This window comes from Trachypithecus francoisi, unplaced genomic scaffold (assembly GCF_009764315.1).
Source record: "Trachypithecus francoisi isolate TF-2019V2 unplaced genomic scaffold, Tfra_2.0 Lachesis_group8, whole genome shotgun sequence".
Lineage (NCBI taxonomy): Eukaryota > Metazoa > Chordata > Mammalia > Primates > Cercopithecidae > Trachypithecus > Trachypithecus francoisi.
Genome location: NW_022681473.1, coordinates 102,808,973 through 102,828,875, shown reverse-complemented (window position 1 = coordinate 102,828,875; position 19,903 = coordinate 102,808,973). Strand labels below are relative to the sequence as shown.

General features: G+C 36.3%; 1 long non-coding RNA gene across 1 annotated transcript; it reads right to left on the bottom strand.

The window, feature by feature from the left end:
* Positions 1-2,156: 2,156 nt before the first annotated feature.
* On the bottom strand, positions 2,157-9,704 carry LOC117079977. The gene is made up of 3 exons (XR_004435673.1): positions 9,521-9,704; positions 6,555-6,646; positions 2,157-2,310 (listed from the first exon to the last, which is right to left on the bottom strand). It is a non-coding gene; the product is annotated as an uncharacterized LOC117079977 (long non-coding RNA).
* Positions 9,705-19,903: the final 10,199 nt, after the last annotated feature.

The following is a 19,903-nucleotide window of genomic DNA, read 5'->3' as shown; positions in this document are numbered from 1 at the left end:
GAAGTCCTTGACAACCACCATTCTACTGTCTGCTTCTATGAATTTGACTTTTTGGATTCCACATATAAGTCCATTCCTTTTCATTGCTAAATAGCACTCCATTGTATAAATATACCACAATATCTTTATCTAGTCACCTGTGGAAGGACATTTTGGTTGTTTCTAGTTTAGGGCTATTACAAATAAAGCTATGATAAACTCTCATGTGCAAGTCTTTGTCCTAGTAGAATGATAGAGTCATATGGTAGATGTACATTTAATTTCATAATATAACTTAGTAGCTTTAGGGGGCTTCTTTTGGTTATAAGCAATTACCTCTTCCACAACCAGTTCATTCTCCCCTCAGTATCCCCTACCTCCATACACACACTATTGATATGGTTTAGCTTTGTGTCCCCACCCAAACCTCATCTCAAATTGTAATCCCAGGTGTTGGGCGAGGAACCTGGTGGGAGGTGATTGGATCATGGGCAGTTTCCTCCATGCTGTTCTCGTGATAGTGAGTTCTCAAGAGATCTGATGGTTTTATAAGGGGCTCTTCCCTTTTGCTTTCACTCTCTCTTTCTCCTGCCACCTTGCGAAGAAGGGGCTTGCTTCCCCTTCGCCTTCCACCATGACTGTAAGTTTCCTGAGGCCTAACCCAGCCATGAGGAACTGTGAGTCAATTAAACAAACCTCTTTCCTTTATAAATTACCCAGTCTCAGGTATTCTTTATTGCAGTGTGAAAATGGATTAACACAACTATTATGCTTTGTTCCAATTTAAATACATAAGAGGCTCAATTTTATAACTGGAAGAAGAGGATATATTTGTGGACAGAGGAACAAAGGTAGAAAGAAGAGGAAGAAATATTGCAATGGGTCTCCTGAAGAGCTAATTTGACTGTACATGTTTATGTGTAATTAATTTGTAGCATTATAGAAAGATATGTATACAACATCAAGTCAGGTTTTGCTTAAATGTGTATATCTTTTAACCAATATTTTAAAGCTATTACTACAGGTGGTCCTCACTGTGCACAGGTTCTGTACACCATTCTAATATGCAGAAATTTCAGTTACCATAGTTTAATTAACACCAGTCCCTCAACAACATGGTTCAAATTTCAGTTACCATGTGAATTAAATATGAGTAACTGCATAAAATTAAAACTTCACTGCTAGCTCCTCAGTCCACAAATCACCATGTAACTAACAGATGTGCATCGTGATCAGTGACCAGTCACATCATTTCTTCCCGAGTCTGTTGGTGATTGGCTACTGTGTGTGTGTGTTATTCAGTTCAGGCAGAAATGTCCAAGGGTGTAGTTGTGTTACCTTCTGGTCTCCCAGTAATAAATCTAAGTGATATTTTACAAAATTGGATAACTGAAAGAGGGAATTCACCAAAAGATGAAAGTGCAGCAAGGAAACAAAAAGTGATTTCACTGGAAATGACATTCAAACTGAACATAAATGGGGTTACAGAAGAGAGAGCTAACTATGGGAATGTTGGCACTGCCACTGTTGGAAAGACTCTAGATACGCAGCCCGAGGGACACCGATAAGGCAAACTTACGGACATAAATGAGGAAAGCGGCTATGGCAAAAAGGATGAAGATGCCCTAGAGGAACTGATGCCAGCAAAAAGTTCACATTAAGGCCAGGTGTGGTGGCTCATGCCTGTAATCCCAGCACTTTGGGAGGCCGAGGTGGGCAGCTCACGAGGTCAGGAGTTCAAGACCAGCCTGGCCAACATGGCAAAACCCCGTTTCTACCAAAAATACAAAACTTAGCCAGACATGGTGACACACACCTGTGATCCCAGCGACTGGAGAGGCTGAGGCAGGAGAATCACTTGAACTCAGGAGGCAGAGGTTGTAGTGAGCAGAGATCACACAACTGCACTCTAGCCTGGGCTACAGAGCGAGATTCCATCTCAAAAAAAAAAAAAAAAATTTTTAAAGGTCACAGGACAATCATAATCCTTCCCACTGATTATGAAGATTGCTTTGCATAGTTTTTGCTTGCATGGTCCTTGCTATCATGCAAAGCAAGGACTGCCTCAACTCTTTATTCCTCATTAAATAAAATACAAGTACCTGAAACGGTATCTGCCACACAGTAAGTACTCAATATATGTCATCCATTGTTTCAAAGACATTACATACCATTTTTCACTTTTATTGCAAAGCTTCTTTTTTTTTATGTCTATACTTGCTGCTCCTATTTTGCTCCTTCCATTCTCTCTTGAAATCATTTCAATCAGGCTTTGTCCACATTCCTTCACCAGAACTGCTCTCATCAAAGTCATCAATCACTGCTGAATGTCTAAATCCAATGACAGCTGTAAGTCTTACTTGATACACTTCACAACAGCATTTAATTCAATTAATCAAGAAAGACTGACTTCTAAACACCAACCTCCCCTGGTTTCCTCCTACCTTATAGGCTGATCCTTTTCCATTTGCTTGCTAGTCACTACTCTCTCTGACATCTAAATGTCAGAGTGCCCTGGGGCTCAACCTTTGGATCTCTTCTCTAACTACAATTACTCCCTTGTTGACCTCATCCATTCTCATGATGTCAAATGCCATTCACATACGGATGGCCCCCAAATCTTCACCTCCAGGTCTGACCTTTCTTCTGAAATCCAAGCTTGTATGTCCAACTATCTATTCTACATCTCTCCTTACGGTGGCTACTAGACAACTGAAACTTAACTGTGCAAAAGCAAATTGATGATCCTTCCCAGACCTCTTCATCTTTCTTTATTTTTTTCTACTTCATAAAGGACATTTTAATTTACTGGAAACCTTGAATATAACTCTCTCTCTCTCTCACCCCCATCCTTCCTGCCCTCCACCCCACCCCAGCCTTCTCTTCCAACCCAACACTCTCAAATACACACTTAAGTCATCAGCATATTCTGTCAACCTCTGAGCTACTCCCATTTTAGAGGTAAAGAAACTGAGCCGTGAAAAAGTTATTTACTGGTCCAAGGTCACAAAATTAATTTGCAGCAGAACTGAAATTGAAAACCAGGCAGCCTTGCTTTAGAGTTTTTAAATGGCAATTTCCTCAATTCTAGTCCTCAAGGATTCCAAAATATTGAGGTCTAATTTCCAGAATGCTTTTGATAAAGATAAAACTAAACAATTTCTAACATTTCTTCCAATGAAACAATTCAATAAGTAAATGTATACCTAATACAAAACATAGCTTTGTAAACCAAAGCATAGTCTGTAATGAAGTTTTTCAGTTTTATAACCTCTGTGTTTGTATATATTATTCTTGAAAATTGAGAGCTTTTTCTGTTTCTTAATTTGTTTTTTAAAAATTCACAGTGTATCACAACATTTTATCCATCATAACGGAATGCCCTAGCTAAAAGTAAATTCCAATTTTTTGGAAACCTTGAGGACTAGAAGTAAGGAAATTTGTTATTTAGAAACTACAGGTAGTTTTTATTCTTCTCTAGAAATAGATGATTGAAATCACCTTAACACACTGATTGTTGTAGCAAAAACACTCTTTTGTGTTGCAAAGATGAGGCAAAGAACTTATTCTCAAACAGGAAATGTTGAGAAAATCAAAAGCAATTTTCTCAGCAAGGAGGCAAGAAAACTGGATAAGCTTGATCTAATCTAATCTGATTTAATCACTATCCCAAGACTGACTTGGGGAAAGTGGTATTTGGGAAGACCCTCAGAAAAATCCTGATAACCTTCATCATCTAATAATATTTTTTTTCTCAGAAAAAGAGATGAAATGAGCAGATTGTAATTGTTGTCTGTTATTATTCAGTTATAGCAATGCCTATGTGTATCTTTCCCAGATGTTCAACACTGAAGGATATAAAAAATTGCACTTGAAAATCACTTGCTCAAAAACCTCTTTGAAGACTGTACTGGCATTTTTATTAGAAACACATATTTAAAACAAAACAACCCCCCACTTCATTTCCCAAACAAGGAAAGCCAGTTATGATAGGATGACATCATGAACCCATATGTTTGCCATGAGAAGACAAGAAAAGTCTTCACTTGCTTCATTTGAAACAGTTGCCTGCCATTAGGTAGAACATTCATGATGGAGATTAGTGCTTTTATAAAAGAGACCACAGAGAGCTAGTTCTTCCTTCCACTATGTGATGACCAGCAAGAAGTGGGCCCGTGCCAGACACCAAATCTGACAGCACCTTAATCTTGGACTTCCCAGCCTCTAGAACTGTGAGGAATAAATCTCTGTTGTTTATAACCCACCCGGTCTATGCTATTTTGTTATAGCAGCCTGCACAGACTAAGACATAGTCTCATCATTCTTTAGAACAAGCTTGTCCAATCCACAGCCCATGGGCCACATGTGACTCAGGATGGCTTTGAATGTGACCCAACACAAATACATACACTTTCTTAAAACATTATAAGATTTTTTGTGATTGTTTTTAGCTCATCAGCTATATTAGTGTTAGTGTATTTTATGTGTGGCCCAAAACAATTCTTCTTCTTCGAAAGTGGCTCAGGGAAGTTAAAATATGAGACACTCCTGCTTTAGGACAATTAAAACAGTGGGAGAGGGCTAGACCAAGCCAACAAATACAACTCTGCAGTTTGTGCTCAGTATGTGTTTCATGTATTCTGTCTTCCAAGCCTAATGTGAGGATGCTTCAGCCCAGAGGAAGGTGTGCCTCCTTGCAGTTTGCACACAGACTCTGTATATGCTAGAAGTAGCCATGGGGCTAGAGGCCAAATGTTGTTTAGCATTATCTTTTATTGGGAATCAAATTTATTAAACTCTTTAATTTATCTTGATGCCCTGAATTCTCCAAATAATAGGGGATTAAAGGGATCAAAGTAATGCTAAGACCAGAAAGTGGGAGTTACTCCTAATTTTGGCAAACCTGTAAGATAAAGTATACACTACTTCTGGTGTTTTAGGGGGATTGGTTGCTTGGTTTTTTGCTTTTTGCTTTTATTCTATTTGGTCCCTAGGAAACATAACATTTCCTCAAAGGCATCATGCCCCAGTAATTTAGCTAAGATTTTCTATAGGCTGATTATCATATACGTCATTTACCAAGGCTAGCATTAATTACTGACGATGTTTGGAGGAGATAACCCAAGGCTCAATACCAACCAATGGGAAATGACCATTGGCAGCAGCTGCTCTGCTGCGTTGATTAAACGGGCTTTCTTGACTATATTAGAATGAGATGAGGACCCGGGGGTTTTCTGTGCTTCTTGTTGTTTACACTTAATTTCCAGTTTTATTGTGTTATTTGGCCCAAATCAAGAGTTTATATATGGCTAATAAGGTCAATTTTTATAAATGCTCATAGATCTTTCAAGAATCCTTAGCCTTTAAATGAGGGTATATTATTAATTCTATTATTTGTACCCTTAAATGTGTTTTTGCATACTTGATCTGCAAAAATCCACTAGTGTTTTTCAACAAATGGTGCTGGAAGAACTAAATACTCATATGCAAAAAGTGAACTTCAAATACCTCACACCATATACAAAAATTAACTCAAAATAGATTATAGACCTAGAGTAAAACCTAAACCTATAAAACCTGTAGAGGAATAAAAAGATGAAATCTTTATGCCTTTGGCTGGGCAATGATTTCTTGGATCTGACATCAAAAACCTGATCTATTAAAGACAAAAATGATAAACTGAACTTCATGAAAATTAAAACATTCTCTTAGAAAGGCACTGTTAAGAGGATGAAAATACAACCCAGGCTGGGAGAAAAGATTTGCCAATCACAAATCTTATAAAGGACTGGAATCCAGAATATAAAAACTTCCAAAATTTAGTAAGAAAACAAACAACTTGTCATGGTTAACTTTCAAGTTTTAACTTGGCTAGGCCATTGTACTCAGTTTTTGGTCAACCAGTAGTCTAGATGTTGCTGTGAAGGTATTTTTTAGATGTAATTAACATTTAAATCAGTAGACTCTGAGTAAAGCAGATCACTCTCCATAATGTAGATAGACCTTCTCCAGTCAGGTGTTGGTCTAAAGAGGAAACAGTGAGGTTGCCCGAAGAAAAAGAAATTCTGCCTCCAGCCTTTGGACTTGAGACTGCATCATCTCTTCCCAAGGACTCCAGTGGCCAGCCTGCCCTACAGATTTTGGACTTGCCAGCCCCACAATAATGTGAGCCAATTCCTTAAACAAGTACTTCTCTCTGTGTATACACACACACACACACACACACACACACAATTCTTTTTCTCTGGAGAACCCTATTACACACCCAATTTTTTAAATGAGCAAAAGATCTGAACAGACATTTCACCAAAGAAGATATACAGATGACAAATAAATACATGAAAAGATACTCAACATCATCAGTCATTTGCATTAGGGAAATGCAAATTAAAATACAATGAGACACCACTATACACCTATTTAAATGTCTAAAATCCTAATGAGTAAGCATATTAAATGTTGGCAAGAATATGGAGTAACAGAAATTCTCTCACATAGCTGGTGAGAATATAAAATGGAACAGTAACTTTAGTAAACAGTTTAGCAGTTTCCTGAAATATTAAACTCATACTCACCATATAACCCAGCCATTCCATTCATAGGTATTCTTCCAAGAGAAGCAAAACATATGTCCATACAAAGACTTGTTCATGAATGTTCACAGCATCTTTATTCATAATAGCCAAAAACAGAAACAACCCAAATGTCCATCAAAAGGTAAACCGATAAACAAATTGTCATATATCCATACAATGAAATGCTCCTTAGCAATAAAAAGTGTTGACACTTGCAAAAACTTGGATATCACAAAATAAATATGCTGAAAGAATACATATAAAACAAAGAGTATATGCTGTATAATTTCACTTATATAAAACTCCTGAAGATGCAAACTCATCTACAATGACAGAAAGATCAGGGGTTGACTAAGAATTGGAGAAAGGGCAGGAAGTGGGTGGAAGGAGGGATTATAAACAGGCACAAGGAAACTTTTGGAATGGTGGAAATGTTCATTATGTTAACTATGGCATTATTTCACAGGCATAGACATATATTGAGGTGGGCAAACCATGAGGTCAGAAGTTAGAGACCAGCCTGGCCAACATGGTGAAATCCCATCTCTACTAAAAATACAAAAGATTAGCTGGGCGTGGTGGGGGATGCTGTAATCCCAGCTACTCAGGAGGCTGAAGCAAGAGAATCACTTGAACCTGGGAGGCGGAGGTTGTAGTGAGCCAAGATCGCACCACTGCACTCCAGCCCAGGCGACGGTGCAAGACTCCATCTCAAAAAAAAAAAAAAAAAGTATGAAATTTTATAATTCAAATTTGTGTAGTTTATTGTATGTTGATTATATTTCAATAAAGTTATTCTTTTAAAAAGCTAGCACTGTATTTAAATTACTCCTTACATTCTAACAGATTTTGTTTTATATATGTCAGGGTTATACTATTTAGTGTCCAAAGTTTTATGACTATTTTCATTGTGAATTATGCCTTTTTGTTAAAAAATTATCCTCTCTGTAAATCATTTCACCTTAAATTGTATTTAGGCTAGTAGTAATGTAACCACTCTTCTCTGGAACGTTTGCATTTTTCGAACATGCATGTTTCCCTTTGGCCTGGAGTCTCCATCAGATATATGACACTGGACAAGTTACTTGCCTCCATTTCCTTACCTGAAAAATGAGCAGCTTTCAAAGGGTTGCTATGAAGACTGAATGAGTTAATATTTATTAAATATTTGAAACAGGGTTTTGTAATCTTGACACTATATTTGAGGACTGAAAATCTGTTGTGGGGACTAGCCTGTGTATTTTAGAATGTTCAGTAGAATCCTTGGTCTCCAACCTACTAGATGCCAGTAGCAGTCTCCTCCCAGTTGTGCCAACAAAAATATCTCCAGACGTTTCCAAATGTCCCCTGGGGGGCAAAACCACCTCCAGTTAAGAACCAATAATTTAAAACAATCTCTGGGAGGTAATAAAGGCTACATAAGCATTTGTTAAATAAGTGTTCCGTGGCAATTATTATGTGACCCTTTCTCCTTTCTGGGCCACTAGTCACTGCACCATGTAAAAACTCAGTGGTATGTCAGAAGCCCCATTGCCACAGACTACTACTTGATGTGGCCATACTTACCCTGGGGTCTCCCAGCCCACTGCTTCAGATGCTGTAGGTTCATAGCACAGAGAGCTCACTTTCTGTACCAAGCCCACCCCACCTCTAGCTCTCATCCCTCTAAATCAAACATGTCCAACCTGTGGCTCAGAATGGCGTTGAATGCAGCCCAACACAAATTCATAAACTTTCTTAAAACATAATGAAACTTCTTTGCAATTTTTTTTTTAGTTCATCAGATAACAGTAGTATCAGTGTATTTTATGTGTGGCCCAAGATAAATCTTCTTCCAGTGTGGTCCAGGAAGGCCAAAAGATTGGACTTCCAGCCTTGTTGTAAATGAAGGAGTATTATTAGGTTCTCCCATAATTGCTTCTACTTATTTCTTGGGGATCTGTTTTTTTGTTTTGTTTTGTTTTGTTTTTTGAGATAGGGTGTCTCTCTCTCACCCAGGCTGGAATGCAGTGACACAATCTCGGCTCACTGCAACCTCTGCCTCCCAAGTTCAAGTGATCCTCTGACCTCTGCCTCCCAAGTAGTTGGGACTACAGGTGCACACCACCACACCCAGCAAATTTTTGTATTTTTTGTAGAGATGGGGTTTCACCATGTTTCCCAGGCTGGCCTCCACCTCCTGGACTCAAGCCATCTGCCTGCCTCCACCTCCCGAAGGGCTGGGACGACAGGCATGAGCCACTGCACCCGCCAAAAAGTTTTGAAAAAGCAACATTGCAGGCCAGTTCTAATGTCCCCTTTCGGCGTAACTCCTCCTGTGTGACAGTAAGTAGATGGACCCTGGTACCGAGGCATATAGATAGCCTTCTTCCCTATTTCCAGGGCTCATTTAGGGTTGGTCCTATTTGGCGATCATCTTAAGTAGTTTGAGGGATGTGGGGAAGTCTGTGGAGGCTTAGCTTACATATTTCCTAGGCCTCTATCCTTGATATTTTTAGGACTAGATCTCCTTCAAAACTGACCTTTTCTTCCCAAAAAGAAAAGATTTAGCTTTTCTCAGTCAAAAATGTGGAACAAACTGGATTTTACTAGAAAAACAATGTACTTAGGAACTCTTGGTAGGAACTAAAACATGTTTTTAAAACTCCTGCAAATTTTTACCACCACAATATAAAAATGCTAACAGTTTATAGATTTATTAATAAGTTAAATCCCTGAATCTTTGACCCTTGACAAACATCAGTGTTATGCTTTCACTACAGATAGATGTTTTCCTTTGGATTGCCTGATAAAGTATACACAGTATACTGAAGTCACTTGAGATAAAATTCTGCAAGGAGTCAGAAGGTTATAAATGCTTGACATACTTAAATTTAGGATCACTATTGTATCATAAGGGAGATTATATTTCACAGCTATCTGTTGTCTGGAAGCTGTCTAAAGAGATGTGTTATTTGTTGACTTACGGAACTGGCAAGGATCAGAGCTCACATGCTTCAGCCTCCAACTCAATTCTGCAGTCGGGGCCACATCATCGCTGCCAAATGACCATCTTCCCCCTGCAATAAAAGAAGACTAAACTGCTCTACATGAAATAAGAACAAAAGGCTGGGAATATTTGCTCCTGAAGAAGAGGAAGAAAAGATGATAGGTAAAAAAAGAATAAGTTGAAATTTTAAAGCCAGTTCCAAACTGGGGAGAAGAAAATTGCAACAAGGAATGATACCATCCTAAATATACAAACTGGTTTTACAAATTAATTTTTGAAAAGAACAAAAACAGAAACAAAAACACTACTCTCACAATAGAAAATTAGTAAAGGACATAATTCACATAGAATGAAAATTGGATTCTCTCTCTCTCTCTCTCTCTCTCTATATATATATATATATATATATATATATGAAGTTAACAAGTAAAGGAATAAATGTAACAGAAAAAAATATATCAAATTGCCAAAAATTATTTTTAAATATTATCCAATGCTGCTCACCAGGGGAAAAGGAAACGGGCACTCTCTTACACTGCTGGTGATGGTATAAATTAATACTAAACACTACATATAAACACAAAATCATAGTCTATTCTGTAATAGCATTATGGTTACAATACTAAGAAGGCTTGGGTTTTCAAAAATAGAGATATTAAAATCAAGACTGTAATAGAGAAAGGAAGAGTAGAGAGTTACAGGATTGCAATACCAAAATTATTTTCACTGCAGAATTTCAACAAATTCATCTAAGTACCTTTTCTTTTTTCAAGCTACAAATAAATTTATTCAATAACTGTCAGAAAAATTACCTTCATACAGACTACATCTTCTGAGTCTAATGCAGCACTATTATAAGACAAAGAGAGAGATCAACTGAACAATCCTATATGCCTGAAAACTAAAATAGTCTACTAAATAATACTTGTTTTAAAGCATGAGGTAAATTTGTTAAAGACTTCAAGCTAAATAAAAGCATTACCTGAAAAATGTATGGGCTGCAGCTATAACTAGATGTACAGGGAAACATTTTGATATTAATAACTAAACAATAAATATAAACATTTATTATTTTCTATGCGCCATGCAGTTGTTAAGTTCTTCATACATTATCACACTGACAGTTTTAAATTTATTTTTTATTCATTTTTTAGAGACAGGGTCTTCCTATATTGCCCAGGCTGGCCTTGAATTCCAGCGTTCAAATGATCCTCCTGCTTCAGCTTCCCAAGTAACTGGGACTATGTAATTGTATTTTTATTGTAAAATAAACAACTATGGAAATAAAACACGTGTATTTTAAAGGCTAAAGATAATAAAGAAAACACATGGGTAAACACATTTGTAGTGTGAAGGAAATATTGCCAAACCTTAGAAACGTCCTGTGAAGCCCTCTTCCAATCATATAACCTTCCTCCCTCACTAAGGTAAGCCACTATCCTGATTTTGCTGCCCTTCCTTCATAATCATTCCATTTATGTACACCCTAAAAACACATTGCTTAGCTTTGTCTGGTCTTTTAATTTTATTTAAATGAAATCACATAGTATTATTCTTTTGTAGCCTGCTTATTTTGCATAATTGTCTGTAAAAGTCATCCATGTTGCTGCATGTAGCTGCAGATCTTTTTATTGCAGTATCATACCAACACAATTAATTATGAATTGTACTGATGATAAATACTGGAGTTAGTTTCATTTTAGGGCTGTTATGAATATCTTCACACTTGTCTTCTTGTGCATATGTGTAAGATTTTCTCTACTTTAAATATCTAGAAGTAGAACCACTGGATCTTAGGATGAACACACATTTAAATTTACTAAGTAATGTCATGTGAGTCTCCAAAGTAGTTGAACCAATTTACATTCTCACCAGTAAGTGCTTAAGACTCATATTCTTAACCCCAGGTATGATCACACTTTATATTTGCCAATGTGGTTGGAATATAACAATTTCTTATTGTAGTTTAATATGAATTTCCTGATTAATAATGAAGTGAACATTTTTTTTCCTGTTTATTGGACATTCAAGTTTCTCTTTTATGAAGTACTTGTTCTCATGCTTTCTTCATTTGTCTATTGCATTTCTTTTCTTGTTTTCTTGTAGGAAATATTTTTGTATATTATGTATGAGTTTTTGTCAATTATATGATTTGCAATTATCTTCACCTAGTTTGTGACTTGTGTCTTTATGGTAGATTTAGAGAAAAGAAATTCTTCATATTAATGCAATTGAATTTATTAGTCATTTCCATTATGCTATGTGCTCACGTGAACATGTGTGTATAGCTTTTAAAATTCATTCCTTTGTATTTCATATTTTTCTAAGCTATTGTAAATGGTAGATTTTTAAATTTTCATTTTTAACTGATATCTGCTAGTATATTAAAATGCAACTGATTTTTGTATGCAAATTACATACAATTGAATTACAATGGGGTTATGTCCTGATAAACCTAAAGTAACATGAAAATATCATGAGTCAAAAATGCATTTAATACCACAATAAACCCATTATAATGTCAAAAAACTAAGTCAAACCATTGTAGGTTGAGGATGGTCAGTAGTGATTTTCATATCCAACTAACTTGCCAAATTCTTATTTCTAAAATATATTTTCAGTCTGGGAAACAAGGCGAGACCCCACCTCTACAAAAAATTAAAAAATTTGTGAAGCATAGTGGTGTGCCTGTGGTCCCAGGTACCCTGGAGGCTGAGGCAGGAGGATCGCTTGAGCCCAAGAGATGGAGGCTGCAGTGAGGCCATCCATGTTTGTGCCACTGCACTCCAGCCTGGGCAACAAACAGAGCAAGACCCTGTCTGAGACAAAAAAAAAAAAAAAAGTAAATATATATACAGTTCTTTTGGATGTTCCATGTAGATAATCAAATCATCTATTGAGGAGTTTTATTACTTGCCCCAGTCCTAACATCTTTAATTTCTTTATTGACTATGTGGGCTAGCTCCAGTATGATGAACGACAGAATTAGTAGTAGGCATCCTTGACAAATTCCTCAGTCTTGGGAATGCTATGAACTTGCACCATTAAGAATGATGTTTGATGTCTGCAGTATTGTTGTCTGTAGATATCCCTTGCCAGGTTTAAGTAAATTGCCTTGTATTCCTAATTTGTTTGCTTTTTCCTTTACTCATGAATGGATGGTGACATCTAACAAATGATTTCCTGCATCTATGAAGATGATCATATGATTTTTCTCACTTAGAATGTTAATACGTTAATTTGATGTTTTAATATTTATTGAGTTCAAAATTTATTTTTATTTTTATTTATTTATTTTTTTTGAGATGGAGTCTCACTCTGTCTCCCAGGCTGGAATGCAGTGGCCCAATCACGGCTGACTGCTACCCCCACCTCCTGGGTTCAAGTGATTCTCCTACCTCAGCTTCCCAAGCACACACTGCCATACCCAGCTAATTTTTGTATTTTCACTAGAGACGGGGTTTCGCCATGTTGGCCAGGCTGGTCTCAAACTCCTGACCTCAGGTGATCCGCCCAATGCGGCCTCCCAAAGTGCTGAGATTACAGGCATGAGCCACTATGCCCGGCCTCAAAATCCTTGCTTTATAACACTCCAATCATTGGTTCATACAAGCCATCTTTTATTTTTTTAATAATAAACACTGTGAACCCAACATAGGAACTAGAAAACTGACATTTTTATACAGCTAAGTGATCTTCCCTCCACCCCATCCTCCACCTCCCACACTCAAAATATTTCCTGAATCTTTTAATCACTCGTGATATATCTATACGTCTCTCTATAAATAGATATGCACACAGGTATAGATATATTCCTGAAGAGTATGTGGCTGAATTTAAGTTGCACTTTGAATATTAAGCATATTTAACCTTTTGGAACTTAATTATTTCACTCAATTTTATGTAGTAGAATTTTTGAATATAGATGTTGTCCAATCATTTTGTAGCCATATAATATTCACTTGAGAATGTGCTTTATCCATTCCCCTGTCCATGGGCATCTATCTGGATCATTTCCAGGTTTCTGCTTTATCAAATAATGCTGCTATGAACTTTTTGTACATTTCTCCTAGCATATATTTTCAAGTTTCTCCTGAACCTAAAAGTGGACATGCTTGGCAGATGAGTATACAAATGGTTAACTATTAAGATCATGCCAAACTGAGATACCATCTTACACCAGTTAGAATGGCAATCATTACAAAGTCAGGAAACAACACGTGCTGGAGAGGATGTGGAGAAATGGGAACACTTTCACACTGTTAGTGGGTCTGTAAACTAGTTCAACCACTGTGGTAAACAGTGTGGCGATTCCCCAAGGATCTAGAACTAGGAATATCATTTGACCCAGCCATCCCATTACTGGGTATATAGCCAAAGGATTATAAATCATGCTGCTATAAAGACACATGCACACCTATGTTTATTGTGGCACTATTCACAATAGCAAAGACTTGGAATCAACCCAAATGTCCATCAATGACAGACTGGATTTAAAAAATGTGGCACATATACACCTTGGAATATTATGCAGCCATAAAAAAGGATGAGTTAATGTCCTTTTTAGGGACATGGATGCAGCTGGAAACCACCATTCTCAGCAAACTATCGCAAGAACAGAAAACCAAACACCGCATGTTCTCACTCATAGGTGGGAACTGAACAATGAGATCGCTTGGACACAGGAAGGGGAACATCACACACTGGGGCCTGTTGTGGGGTGGGGGAAGTGGGGAGGGATAGCATTAGGAGATACACCTAATGTAAATGACGAGTTAATGGGTGCAGCACACCAACATAGCACATGTATACATATGTAACAAACCTACATGTTGTGCACATGTACCCTAGAACATAAAGTATAAAAAATAAAAATTTTTTTAAAAAATGCCAAACTGTCTCATAAAATGGCGGCACCAATGTACATTCCCACCAGCAAACTTTAAGTGATATGGCTGATTCACATTTTCTCCAACTCTTGGTACTGTCAGACCTTTGATTTTTGACATCAGAATAGGTATGAAATGGTTGTCATACTGTAGCCTGATGTCATGTGTTGTTCACATTATTTTCTTATCTTTTCTCTGTCTGCAGCACTTGAGTCTTGCTCATTCCTGATACTGGTTATACATCTTCTTTTTCCTTGAGCCATCTTGCCAAAAGTTTCAGTTTTATTATTCCTTTTAGCTTACTTGCTATTGAAACACTCTCTACTGAATATTCATTTTCTATTTCATTAATTTTTGCTCATAACTTTAACATTCTCTTCACTTTTATTCCTTCCTAATATAGAATTTATAGCTATAATTTTCCCTCAAAATCCTGTTTAGCTGTGCCTTAAAAGTTTTTATCTGTAGCATTTCCATGATCCTTCAGTTTAAAATATTTTCTATTTAAATTGTTTTGTGACCTGAATTTTATTTGAAACCATATAAAATTTTTCAAATTGCTCTTTAATTGTTGAGTCATAGCTTAATCACATTGTTCTCATAACATTCTCTGAATGATTCCAATTTTCTAATATTTGTCATAATTCTTTATCATGTGCCTGAAAAGAAGGTTTATCCTCAACTTGGTGGAGACAGTGCTCTATGTGTAAGCTCATTAGGACAAGTTTGTTAGAGGGAAATTATTGGTTCTCAATACATGTATCAGAAAATAGGAAAAGCTGAAAAATAACTAAGCACAACTGAAGACATAAGCAAGAGACAAAGAGAGTACACCCAACGAAATTAAAAGAAAGAAAATAATAAAAGGTAGAACCCAAGAAAAAATAATGGAATGGTATAGAAAAAAAAAAGGTTAATACTATCAGAAGCTTCTTCTAGAAAAAGACTATTGCTGATAACCTCAGGAAATAACAGTTCAACAAAATAACAATAGAATGCAAGCAAACAAAATATACTTAAATAAGGGAACAAATTATAGCTATAATAAAGACTTCAAAAGTAGTTTTATTATAAAATGCCTAGAGCCAAATATTTTTAAAACCTATAATAAATAGAATGAAAAATTGTATTACCAATAAAATTAGCATAACATAAAATAGGAAACTTGAATAGACAACCATGAAAAATCGAAATAATGTTGCCCAATGATCTTATAGGGTGTCCCACTGAACTGAAACGGAGCATTTCTATGTTATATAAATTTAGCCAAAATTAGAAAAATTGTGGAAACTGCCCAATTCATTTTTCAGTTTGTCACAATCCTTGCAACTATCAGATGAGGACAGCAAAGGAAATTATAGGCCAATTTCACTAGCAAACATAGAAGGAAATCCACTCAATAAAATGTCAGCTAACAGAATCCACTCAGGTGTTTGAAAAAAATAACCCTAATAATACTTATTAGGTTTTATTCTAGAAATGCAAAGATAATTTAATATCAGAAAACCTATTAACATATTTCACCACGGGAATGTATTAAAGAAGAAAATACATGATTATCTCAATAGACTTAAGAAAGGCATTTGATAAAGTTCGCATTCAATTAAGATTTTAAAAAACTTTTTAACCTTGAAGGCTAGAAAGAAAACAACTTTCTTAACTTTTTGAAGGCTATCTATCAATGCCCTCATCATAATTAATGGAGAGACTTTGATGTATTTCTTTTTAAGGCCAACAAGATAAAAATGCCACCACCATAGCTACTGTTCAATATACTGTATGACATTCTGGCAAATATAAGACAAGAAAAAGAAACAGGTTAAAACAATTGGAAGAGAAGAGAGGGTGTTCATTATTTGAAGCTGACCTGATAATCCACATAGAAAACCCAGGATAATTACCATCCAACTAAAAGGTATTACAAAAAGATTAAGACACAGTACTAAATCACAAAAAGAAAACCAGTTGCATATGAGCAAAGACTAATGGAATAGAATTTAAAAGCTGAGAAAGAGACCCATTTGAAAACCTGGTGTATGATAGAGGTTGTATCACAAGCCAGTGGACAAAGGATAAATACTTTGGAAATGGTGATAGGAAAATTGGTATACTCCCTGGAAAATATTAAGTTGGATCCTTACCTCACATAATCTCCAAATGTGGACTTCAGAGGTATTAAAACCAAAAAGTGAAAAGCAGAAGTAAAATAAAAAGCAAATAAAAGTTTATCTAGATTATCTTCATGATCTTGATGTAGAGAACTACAAATATTAACAATGGTCTTCTCTATACAGAATTGTTATTTTCTAAGGTATTCACCTGTTATTTTATAATCAGAAAAAAATGACATACAAAAAAATACATGCACTTGTAATATTATTCTTCATTGCGGAGCAAGGATATTTCATCCAGCATCAACTTCACCCACAAAAAGTACTCCCAAAGATCTTGATCCTCTTCTAAATTTACTGAGCGGGCTTCTGGTTACTAATTCAATTTGCCAGTGCCCTCATGCTGGAAAAAGGAACACTCCCTATATCATAAATTAATATGGTAATTATGGTCATATTATTCTAATAATTATGGTCTATATTATTCATTCATATCTAATTATGGTCTATATTATTCATATAATTTCTAATGACCAATATTGGTCATTAGAAAAGAAGATCTCAATGTAAATTGATCAGCATTCTGAATTAATACATCAGTCCCTGTGTGTTTGGTTGGAATAAGTTCCTCCTCAAGGGATTAGACCACTGTTGATATACTGAAATCAAACTCTGGACCTGTAGCATGAAGCCTAAAATTTAGGTACCCAACTGAGATGCTGCTCTAGAGTCTCTGAGTTGACCAGTTGGCCCATCACCCTCAATGATATCTATCCCTGATTCCTCATTACTCTTTATGTGCAATAAGGACTGGCCAGAATTAAGACTGTAAAAATCTTTCATTCATCTATTTACTCATTCACTAAGCAAACACTTACTAGGGCCCTATTAGAACCTAGCGTGTCCCCTTTGTTAGCTCACCATGCTTCATCCAAGTTGATTTTCTGGTAGTTCCAAGAATAAACTAAGTTATTTGCTACCACAAGGCCATTGATCTCTGTGCCTCCTACAGCCTTCTTCCCATGTTCCTGGACTACACTGTCACCTAATCAAGGCACCTGCAATAACCATCCATTTTAAAGTCGCCTTTCTCCTCCTCAGCACCAACCATCATTTGTCTTTACCACAACATCTTCCTGTTTAATATGACAATTCTTTATGTATTTACGTATTGTCTAGCTTGTTCATTAGAACATTAACTCTATGAGGGCAGGGATACATCTAAGTCCTTGCTAGATTCCTAATTTTTACAACAATACTCAACACAAACTAGAATCCTCAATAAAAATGAATTAAGTAAAACAACGAATTCTTAATCATAAATTTTCTATCAAATAAATAATATCTAATTTAATTCTGCAGAAATTTGGGTGTGTGCTATCCTATTTAGGTAGTTTAAGCTACATATTTTCAAAGAAGAAATTTCCAAAGCATGGACCATTCTCCCATATAACTTTAGAACTTTTTAAAAATCAGTTGTCTACAACATCCCATTTCCAAGGGTCTTTCAGTACCTCAGTGTATAAAAGTATATGTCATGCTTTTCTCAAAACTGGTATTAACCACAGGAAACACATATCCATATTATTCAAACCTAAACTAGACTTAGGATTTAATTCAAATAAAATTATTTATAAAATTTTCAGATAATATCTGAAACTCTAAAATAATTTTAAAACTCTTATCTGTCCCTTCTCCCCATCCATCCTCAGAAAAGCAATGTTTGAACATCAGGCTTCATGGCTAAAGCTCACAATTAACCACTTCAGAACATCAAAAGTAGAAAACCACAGGTCAAATAACCAAAGAATCTGCAGCATTCCTAGAAAGACTGTATAAAGTCAGCAGTAGTGAGAAACACATGAACAAGGCATCTTCATTTATGCTCTGATCATTAACAGACTGTATAATTTTATTAAACTGAATTCTACAAGGCTCTTTTCAATATTTCTGAAGTGCTTTAATTTAATAACTTGTAAAACAAGAATAATTTTAGTAGTACAGCATGTCATTTCTCTCTTCTGTTGCCCTAGGAGAGGGTTTCAGACAAAAGTCCCAGGCATAAATACACTACTGAGTCCCAAACTCCAACAGAGGGACTGATATATGTCCCAGATGAAGTCTGAATGTTTTTAAATCAATTTAAAGAACATTATTGGATTGTTATGTAGAAAATACAGACATAACTGAATTTTTCACAACACTAAATGTATTCAATTTAAAGTGCCTGTCCTTTATCATGAAATTCTCTCCTTTGTGTGTTTTAAAACGTCTTTTCTGAAATGATGGTGATTGCAGCTGGTGTTTTCAACATCCTGATTTGGCAAAATAAAAGTTGGCAACTTCTAGAGAGTACCCAAATAATGCTTTAAAAAATATATACTATTCATAGGCCAGGCGCAGTGGCTCAAGTCTGTAACCCCAGCACTTTGGGAGGCCGAGGTGGGCAGATCACGAGGTCAGGAGATCGAGACCATCCTGGCTAACATGGTGAAACCCCGTCTCTTCTAAAAACACAAAAAATTAGCCGGGCGTGGTGGCGGACATCTGTAGTGCCAGCTACCCGGAAGGCTGAGGCAGGAGAATGGTGGGAACCCGGGAGGCAGAGCTTGCAGTGAACCGAGATTGCACCACTGCACTCCAGTATGGGTGACAGAGCAAGACTCCGTCTCAAAAAAAAAGAAAGAAAGAAAGAAAACACAATGTACTATTCATAAATCCCAAAGCTGTGTAAAACATGTATTGATGGCCTAAAGAAGAAACAACGTTTTCTAGGAAGAGTTGGCCCTGAGGCATGTGATGCCAGTCCCACATTTCTGGAAGCTTATATTTCAACAAAAATAGCTGAACAGTGGCAACCTTTGCTCCTATTCCACTTTAGTGAGGCTAAGATTTTTCTTCATAGTGTCCTTAAGATCTATGCTCTCCTTCAATTCTGAAATTGTCTGCCAGCTGTTACTTATAAACAAAACGATTGGGCTATCATGTCAACCTATTTTCACACACAAAAAAATTTGATAACAGAATAAGGTAGAATGATGTTAACAAGGTATCTTAGAGCCCATAGGATAGTAAAGATAAGAAAATGCATAAGAAAAAGAAGTGATTTGGAGAAAGACAGTATAACCAAGATGAGTGAAAATATAAAACTGCATGCAGTCTCTAATTTAACAATTCTATTGCTCAGTATGAATTGTAAGCTGTTTAAGTGGAATTCAAAATGGAAGTTTTTCCACAGAAACAAAACAGGGCTAGGTTCCAAGGCAGCCTACATGGGCCTATTAATTTAGAGTATCCAAGGAGTACACCTAACTCAGAATTCAGCAGCATCTCTTTCCCCATTTCATATGACTATATGTG